The sequence below is a fragment of the Capra hircus genome, chromosome 3, assembly GCF_001704415.2.
Source record: "Capra hircus breed San Clemente chromosome 3, ASM170441v1, whole genome shotgun sequence".
In the NCBI taxonomy this organism is placed as follows: domain Eukaryota; kingdom Metazoa; phylum Chordata; class Mammalia; order Artiodactyla; family Bovidae; genus Capra; species Capra hircus.
In genome coordinates this window covers 65,178,613-65,188,544 of record NC_030810.1, presented here as the reverse complement: position 1 = coordinate 65,188,544, position 9,932 = coordinate 65,178,613, and positions in this window count along the sequence as shown.

Below are 9,932 nucleotides of genomic sequence, written 5' to 3'. Positions count from 1 at the left end.
CGTGATTGTTTATGACTGAACAATACTCCAGTTGATATTTAATGTCATAAACGAGCCATTACTCTGCTAGGATTTTTGGTTTGCTTTCTAACTTCCTCTTTGAGCAGTGAGTTGATAACTTCTAAGGAAAATGAACTCACCTGAAGAGAAAGAAGTCTCCAATAGTGGGATCCCTGGTCCTAGAGTGAGGCATGCAAAAGGTCAGCAACATGTTTTCAGTATCTGTTAGAGTGCTAGGTACTTTACCTGCACGATGTTGTTTATTGCCACCAGAACCCTGACTCAAGCATGGCATAGGAGAAGTAGACTGGATTCACCTGGAGCTACATTCAAATCTATTTCCCAACTTTGTCTAGCTGTATGATTTCTAGAAAATCAGCTAATCTTTCTGATTTTCAGATTCCTCATTTATAAATTGGGGCAGTACTAGCATTCATTTATCTAACAAGAGCTTATTAAGCTCACAGGGGATTTAAGGTATCTTGCTAAGTATAGGGGATGTAAGAGGAGTACAATGTGTCTCATGTCTTGGAGGGCTGAGAGCCTAGTGGCAGTGCCACACATGGAAATAGACCTGACAGGTCCCAGGGGAACACAGAGGAGACAAAAAATGCATCCTTTCTGGTGGAGCAACATTTGGTCTGGATCCTAAGTAGTGAGAAGTAAGTTTCAACTAGCCTTTCTTTGATGGTAGTATTCATCTTCAGCTCCCCAAGCAGTCATATGGCGGGTGTTGTGTATTTTTGTTCTGGTCCCTGCCCTGAAGAAGCTTACCAGCTAGTATTAATCCTAATGCCCAGAAGAACATGGCTTCTGTTTTATAGATAGACTTGAACACTGATTTATTTTAGAAGTGACTGTGTTGGTTTGGTAGTGATTGGTTTCTTTCAAAGTCCTTCTTTCTAAGATATGTGTCTGACCTTGTAAACAGAGGTTACTGTTGACCCATCAAGGGCCATCTTTTGACACAGTATTTTGAAAGCCTCGTTAATCTGACTAAAACTCCTACTAAAATATGTAGGTTTTACAAAAAGAAAATGATATTAAGCAATATGCAGACATACTCTATAATCAGATTTGGACCTACATATATTAAGTCCCTCCCTGCTTAAAATTCCCAAATCTAAAATTAAAGCTAGAATACTCAGACCTAATGGCAAGTTTTCAAACATTCATAATCCAGCAATTTAAAATGCTTCGGATACCATTAAAGTTGTCATTTGAACTAAAAAGATAATTTTAGCAAAACTTCTTCCTTCTCCTCTCAAAATTTTACTCAAAAGTGTATCTGAAGTTTCACCAAATATGGGGAAGTAAATATATTTGCAAATTTCACTAATGAACTCCATGTTTAAAATAAAGCAATCTCCAACTCCTGTCTTCTAAACCCATGATGTATCAGTTAGCTACTGTCATACAACTATCACATAACAATCCACTCCACATCTCAGTGGATTAAAGCCAAAATTTGTTTAGCTTTTGAGGGTCAAATTAACTGGGATTTGTCTTATCTAGGCTGGTTATGGCTAGTGATGGCTCTGTTCCACATGCCTCTTAGAGTAGAGAAACAGAAGACTGTTTGAGTACCTACTATGTGATACAATTGGTGTCCATGTTCTCCTAAACTTACCAAAATATGAAATTCTGAACTCCTGCATCAGTCTGCTTCAACCCAAGTATAGGACAGATTTTCTCTTTGGCACTGACCTATTCTACAACGTCATGGAGGCCAAGTTGTTCTGGGAGGCTGCAGGAGCCAGGCAGGCAGTCCAAACTCACCACGGCCATTGAAGGTGGGCACCTCAGTTGCCTTTGGCAGCTGTGTAACAACGTGGAAACCATATAGCTGCCAGGTCTCAAGTTAATTAGGGTTGACCTTAAGATGGATTTTGCAAACCACTCAAATAGATCTCTCTTTTTGGCAAGTTTTCAAAGCAAGAAAGGAGAAAACAATAAAATGTCTCCAATCGGCAGTCCCTCCCTCTGAGATTCGCTGCATGCAGACTCCATGCTCTCCCTAGCACTGAGCCATTATCCCAGAGGGTCCTTCAAGCCTAGGACTGAGGGAAAATAAGTGTAATATGTCTGTGAGCCGCTTGCATGAAATCAGAACTGCCTCCCCCATGTTGCTGGGCCCATTTTATTAGCTGTGGGAGGTAGTCGGGGTCGGGGGGACAACATGAAGGATATGGAGGAAAGTTGGAGGCAAATCCTCCTGGGTATAGGAGGTATCAGAACAAGTCACATGACTTTTCTCTTCTAAAAGAGAAGGTGCCACTTGGCTACACCCTGGCTACACCCTGGCAAATAGTAGGTGTTTGAAAAATACTTGTTGAAAGAATGATGATTAAATGAATGACTATTTTTCTAGTGCTATTTCCTGTCTAGTTTTGGTTCACTTGGTGTTGGGGGATACCTATTTGCCCAGTGTCTTGGTGGCTCAGACAGTAAAGAACCTGCCCACAATCTAGGAGTCCTGGGTTCGATCCTTGGGTCAGGAAGATCCCCTGGAGAAGGAAATGGAAACCTACTCCAGTATTCTTTCCTGGGAAATCCCATAGACAGAAGAGCCTAGTGGGCTACAGTTCATGGTGTCGCAAAGAGTCAGACACGACTGAAGCGCGTAACACTTGATATGGCATGGAGGTTAATGTTATAGGTTCTATATTCAATCACTCAGTCTTTCTGTATGAGTGTTTACTGTGTTCAAGGCATCAGGATTTGACAGCAAACCACATGTAATTACTACTTTCATGGAGCTTCCCGTCTAATGAGATAAGTCAGATTTGAGTGGTGAATCTAGACTCACACTAGTGCTTTGTTGAAGGTTATTTTACATCTTTGTGCCTTAGTGCCTTCATATGTCAAGAAACGTATCATCGTATACCTAAATAAATTTATATACATATATATATGTATAAAGTTTGGAGATGCATGTGTGCTCAGTTCTGTCTGACTCTTTGCAACCCTATGGACTGCGGCCCACCAGGCTCCTATGTCCATGGGATTTTCCAGGCAAGAATACTGGAGTGAGCTGCTATTTCCTCATCCAGGGGATCTTTCCTACTTAGGGATCAAACCTGCATCTTCTGAGTCTCTTGCATTGCAGGCAGATTCTTTCCTGCTCGAGCCATTGGGGAAGCCACATAAAATTTATATTACATATAGGTACATATATACACATGTATAAGATATTTAGAATATCATCTGACATTTAAAAAGCGCTATCAAATGTTTGTAATTATCTCATATATTGCTGTGAAGATTAAATGTGAAAATATGCCACAATGCTGACATATATTAAGAACTCCATAAATGGCAGATATTACTATTTCCCATTATAAGTAGCTTTAAACATTATTGCCATTCTAAGCTTGATGTGGGGGGTGGGAGTAGTAAGAACTGGGGTGGCAGGAGACTACGGCTGTGTCCATTGTAACTGAAACTCTAATCTGTGTTCTAATTCTCAGGCAGATACTTTGAGCAACACACACACACACACACATGCCCCTTGCAGTATATTTAAGAACACAATTAGAAGGAGAAATGCCTGGGCCCCTGAACTAAATGTTCCTAAAAACCAAAATCCATTATTTTGTTATTCACCCTCATCTATTGCCACAGTTATTTTGCTTGGCCCTGCTGGAATACAGCTGGAGAGAATTTCCCAGAAATACCAGGAGAAGACGCCATGCCAGCTAGGGTGCCTCTGTGTGTGTGTGGTTGGGCGGAGGTGACAGCTCCTTTCTGCTCTGGAGGGATCTGTGCCCATCCTCAGAGCCTGTCAACATCTGTAGAATGATGCATTTTCCTTCACATTTATATTCCTTTCCTTTATCAAGTGTTTTTTACTCTCTATTGCCCTGGTCCTTTGGATCCCAAGAAACCATTAAAGATCTGCCATTAATCATCCTTAATTTTATTCCCTTTTTCCTTTCTCATTGGATTTCTACGAGGGCCTCTCCTCCTGTACATAATCACTCCAACCTGTTATTTTTCCTTCTCTGTGGGTTTCTCTCTCCATTTGAATAGCTCACTCATAAACAGCATCATTGAGACTCAAGATAAGTAGATGTATAAGTGCCTGTGTACTTGAGGCTTCCCATCTGGGCAAATCCTCATCCTTCGCTGAAGCATGTCTGTGACTTCAGTTTCCACAGCCCTCTTCAACAGCCGAGGAAAGGCTCTCTCTCCTTTCCCCTCCCATTGCACACCAGCGGATGTAGCACCCACCGAATCAGGCCTAGCTGTTTGCTAGGCCTCCAAACAGCCCAAGTCAGTGGCTCACTCATCACCCATCTCTTTTGATAAAGCAAGAGCATGGTGATCAGGACAGGAGGAGGTGCAGAAGAGACAGTATGTACATTAGAATACACATCTTAAGGGTCAAAGCATGAAAGAGTGACAGTAACAATTAGCATGTGTAAGAAAAGTTATTATAAGTGAGATTCCAAAGAATTGTTCTCTGTTTTCACAGGAAACAGAAGGAGAAAAAAAGCAACCTTATACTGTAGCGGGAAAGAGAGTTTTGCTAAACAAACAGAAGAAGCCCTTGACTTCAGAGGTGAATAATCCCAGAAACAAGCTACCAAGTAAGTTCCTGAAAGCTGTGTTATACAATGAAAAAGAATCATTTATTTTGAGTGGTTTAGAAAGAGACTTTTCTAGAGATGAGGTTGGAGAGGGGAGGGGTTGAATTTGACAAATACATACAGTCTTAGAACTGGAAGGAGCATAAAGGCCCCACACCATCTGTTTCATAGAAGAGGCACAGAATACATTTGCCCAAAGTTACAAGGCTAGTTCATGTTTGATACTTCAGGCTTTCCAATGCCAAGTCCAGTGCTCTTTTTGGAGCCCCAATTTAACTTGGAGATTGTGTCCTACTTTGAGATTTTTTTTTAGGAGAAGAAGGAGAAAGAGGAAAATAAATACCAAAAAAAAAAAAAGAAAAGAAAAATGATGTGTGATTGATTTACCCTTATGGATCCTGATAAATCCAGGATGTGTAAAGGAAAATTTCCCCTTCACTGGGAGAAGGAACAGTGAACAATCACAGGTCACCATTAATCCTGAAGCTGTTTGCTAAGCCAGGGCCTGCAAAGACCTGCAGTTATGTCTTCATTGCGTTGTTTAAAGGAATGGGTTCCACAAGCAGAGACAGAGCTGTGCTGAATAGCAACACTTACCATCAGCTCCTCCAAACGCATTCTGTGGGAGGGCGTGGGATTTCACAGCAGTGAGAGCAAAACTATTCACAGCAGTACCATATGCTCCCCACCATCAGGAGCGGTGGTCCTGGTCACTGGGCTTGGCAGGCAAACCAACTGAATGGAAATTCTGAAGACCACAGTAGGAGTTTTCTCTTTGTGGGTTTTGGATGGTAAAATCTTCAATCTGTTCCACAGGCAGAAATCAGAGTGAAAAATAATTCTACACAAACCACGTGTGTGGGATGCATGTATGTGTGTGTGTAAGAGCATGAGTGTGTTACTTCTAGAAAAGTGAAGGAGAAAACAAAGGCCCAGCATTTATCTCGTACTATCCTACAGAGGTAGGAGGGATAACATTGAATGCAAGAGAAGAAAAGACAGAAAATAAAAGATGGAGAAGAATTATTTTTAGTATAAATTCCATGTTTTCAGTTTTTTTCTCTAAGTAAAAAAATAAAATGGAGAAGAATTTCCCAAATGCCAAGATCATTTAATAGCAGAATTACACCAGACGATAAATGCAGCACTTTTTAAAGCTTGTCCTTTCTCTGTTATTAACTTTGTTCTTTCAGTTGTGCCAGAGAAAGCACAAGAGATAGAAATTGGCAGAAATATGGGTCTGAAGAACAGAAATTCAACCTAAATGAAAATACCGTGAAAACTTCTAGTAAAAAAAAATAAAGTCTTGTTTAACGGCACAACTTTCATCAAGAAAAGGTTTATTTGAATGAAAAGTAAAATTTAGGACACTCTATTGTCTAATCATTAGTAATTCTATGCACGTATGGGCTATTTTCTATTTCCAAAGTGGTTTGTAATTATTAGTTAATCCACTCAGCATGCTTGGTCTAAATTGTGTTATATGCATATAATAGATAAGGATAGTTGTTGGTGAGAGGGAACATGACACAGCCGCTGAGGAATGGACTGGAAACTCGGAGGCTGAGATGACAGTCTCATCTTAACCATCCAGTTAGTTTGCAGTAGGAGCTGGGCCCATCCCACAGGCCTTCAAAACAAGGATTCAATTTGTTTAAGAACTAAATATGTATATATATATATATATATATATATATATATATATCTCAAATAAAATATTTTTTCCAACAATTTTTGGTAGGCTTGGAGTTTTAATTTTCCGTTAAGTTCCTTTGGCATCATGTGGGCCCAGTCTCAGGTTTCACCTCCAGGAAATATATTTTAAAGGGCTAGTCTGTGTAAATACTCCATTGAGGAGCAGCACTGTGGTTACTAAGGGCACATGTCCATGCTAACCAGTGCCCTTTCAACATGAGAAAATAATCTGGAGAGTTTAAATGCACCAGAACAAATCCGTGGTGTAATTTTTTGTTCTTTTTGGATATCAGCACTCATCTATACAGTTGGTCCTCCATATCCTTTGGTTCCACATCCGTGGATTCAACCAACCACAGATAGGAAATATTTCAAAAAAATTCCAGAAAGTTCTATGAAGCGAAACTTGAATTTGTTGTACACCGGCAACTATTTACATAGCATTTACATTGTATTTACAACTATTTACATAGCATTTACATTGTATTAGGTATTGTAAGTAATCTACAGATGATTTAAAGTATATGGGAGGATGTGTGTAGGTTATATGTAAATACTATGCTATTTTATGTAAGAGACTTGAGCATCTGAGGATTTTTGTATCTGAGGGAGTCCTGGAATTATTCTCTGCAGATACCAAAGTAATGTTATCTGAGGTTTGCCAAGTTCAGTTTTTCTCTTGATAAGAAGAATCCTCTAAGCAAGATTATTGCTTTTAAGTGTTCTAACGTACATTTTTCAAAGATGAACCAATGCTTTTGCCCAGCAGAGCTTGTCCACATCATGTCTGGATTACAACTGTATAGCTTTCCTTTATTTTCATTTGTTTGCTCCCACCCTATCCAAACACATTAATACGTGGTCCAGATAATGTATTCCATATGTTTAATTAGCCATTACATGAAACATAGGAAGGTGTGGCTCTTATAGTATTTTTTCCATTTTCTCCCAGTTTCCTGAATTTTAACTCACATTCTCTGGTGGCTTTTTGTTGTTATTTTTTGTTGTTTAAAAACAAAAAAAGTCTTTTTGTAATAAAGAATCTGTTCAGACTAAATTTATCAAACTGCTTCAAGTTTTAGATTTTCTTCTGATAATAAAATTTCAGTTCCATCTATAGACAGATTAAATTAATTCTGTCCTACTTTACTCAATGTGTATAATGAGTCATTACTCAATTAACAAATACACATAATAAAATATTACTTAAATAAACTATGTTAAGGAGTTCCCTTTTATAGTGTCTGGATTTTTAAATTGCATTTAAAATGTTTATAATTTACAAATTTCTGCTTAAATGGTTTTCTTGGTAAGATTTTAATTTCTTGCAGAATGTCTAATATGTCTTGACTATGTTCTGATGTCAAAAAAAAAAAAACAAAGAAAGAAAATGACCAACACTTCATTTGGAGACTATCCAGAAATTTTTTTCCTTGGACTAATTGATTACCTGTAACAACGGGCCTGAAATGCCCCCACGGAGCACATGGCCAGCCGTGGGGTGATTCACTATGGCGTAACTGGGAGAGATTATGAAGCCCAGGATTGCGATGGTGCCAGTTCATGCCTTTTCAGTGAGAAAGCACTCAAGTTCCACAGAGTGTTAATCTGGCCGCAGAATGGGAGACAGCTAAGTCTGCCTGGAATGTCTGGCTGCTGGTTGGCAGACATAGCCCTTTCTTCACCTTGGGTCTGCTGGGTTAAGGATGCTTTCATAGTAATTTTCCAATGTCTTCCTTGATCAGTCGACTGCAGCATTTTATCATTTTGCAGATTTTGTTTTCTTCATGGGTTATTACTTCCACTGAACTGCACTTAACATCTATTAGCTGAGGTCTCCAGAAGATCAAAGTCCCTCTGTGTCTGATTATTCTGCTCTTTGCAATTTGTGTCTCCCCCTCACCCCGCCCCACTCCTCTCCAAACCAGGAGCCTTGCACGTTTACAGATTTGGTTTCAGTGTCTTTCCCTAAATTGTTTATAGACAGAAAAGCATCATAAACAGGACCTTGTGTCTCTAGAAGGAGAATAAGAGGAAAAAAGTGAAGACAGCCATAGTAATGCTTGTGTTATTTCTATCTCAATATGAATCTTTTAATACTCACACTTAATTTTTTTTTTTTTTTTCTGTTTGAAATGGAGTGGGTGAGGATGGGAGAAAGGGAGAGAAGGAGGGAGGGGGGAGTGCTCATGTCATATTAGTTAACTTTCTGTTGAAGTTTAGTCTCTTTTCTAATCATTCACTCTACTCCCATCCCCTCCTTCCACGGCCTTGTCTGGTCTCCCCAGTTTTAGTTAAAAACATTAGTACTGTCTTTTTTGGGAACCTGTTCACAGGGCCAATATTCCATTCATTTTATGGTTTACTGTTAACCTTAATGACTAGGTTCTAATGGAGGATTTTATTCCCCTTTTAAGCCTTTAGTAAATAATAATCATCCTCTAAATTTGGTCTCCCAGCTGTGATGTACAGAAGATCTTCTATCAAATTCCAACCTTGTCTCAACAATAGACTAAAGCTGGCCAGATCAGGGTATTTGCAAGAGCCCTAGAAGGAATATTTTTAGAAGCTACATAAGAGGCCCAGTACCCATCTATCAGCAGACATGAAGTGGGTGCTTGTGAGTTGAGATAGGTATTAAAAACTCAAACTACGTGTGGCAACTGAAAAAAAAAAATAATAAGGATATTTGAATCTGAGGAGACTTGAAATAAAGACCAGGGGCTTTCTTTGAAAGGATATTGTCCATGGTGAAAAAAAGAAATCCAAGCAAGAAGGAGAAGAAAGAGAGAAAGTATGTGTTAGAGCACGGCTTCTCCAACTTGAATTTGTGTACAGATCACATGGTGACCTTGTTAAAATGGAGGCTCTGATCCCAAAGACTGAGATGGGATATGAGAATTTAACCTGCTCCCAAGTGACTCAGATGCTGCATATCCAGAGATCACAGTTGAGCAAAGAGCATGTTTCCCCAAGACCCGTAGCTAGCCCAACACTGCAGAAGGCCCTTCACTCTACCTAGCACAAGGGACCATCTCCCTGTGAAATATTAGTCTTTGAAGAGGGATGCTGAGGGGCTCTGGAGAGATAGATGGTTCTCAGACTTCCCGCATATTATAATCACCTGAGAACTTTAAAAAATCCCAATGCCGCCGCCACTCCCCACATCAGTTAAATCAGAATCTCTAGGATGGATACCCAGGCATTAGCATTTTAAAAACAACTCCATCATTAATAAAAGCCAATCAGTGTATATTTTAAGGCAAGTATGCAACTATAAAAATTAAGTTTTTGAAAACCTCTATAGTTTGAAGTTATGGATAGTGAAACTCAATTATAGCTTATATAAAAAATAAAAATAGTACCATTAAAAAAAGAGAGAAACAACTCCAGGTAACTCCAATATGCAGTTGAGTTTGAGAACCAATTAAAAATAATAATAATAACTAAAATAATAGCAATAGTCAATATATGTTGGCTGCTTCTATACAAATGTGGGTCATGGTGATCAATACATTTTTTTTTCATTGAGTCACCAAATAAATCCTTTTTACAGGCCAGAAAACTGAGGCAGAGGGTATGTAACTTGCCCTCAGCTAAAGAGCTGACAGAGCTGCTATTAGAAGTCGAGAATTATGTCATCAT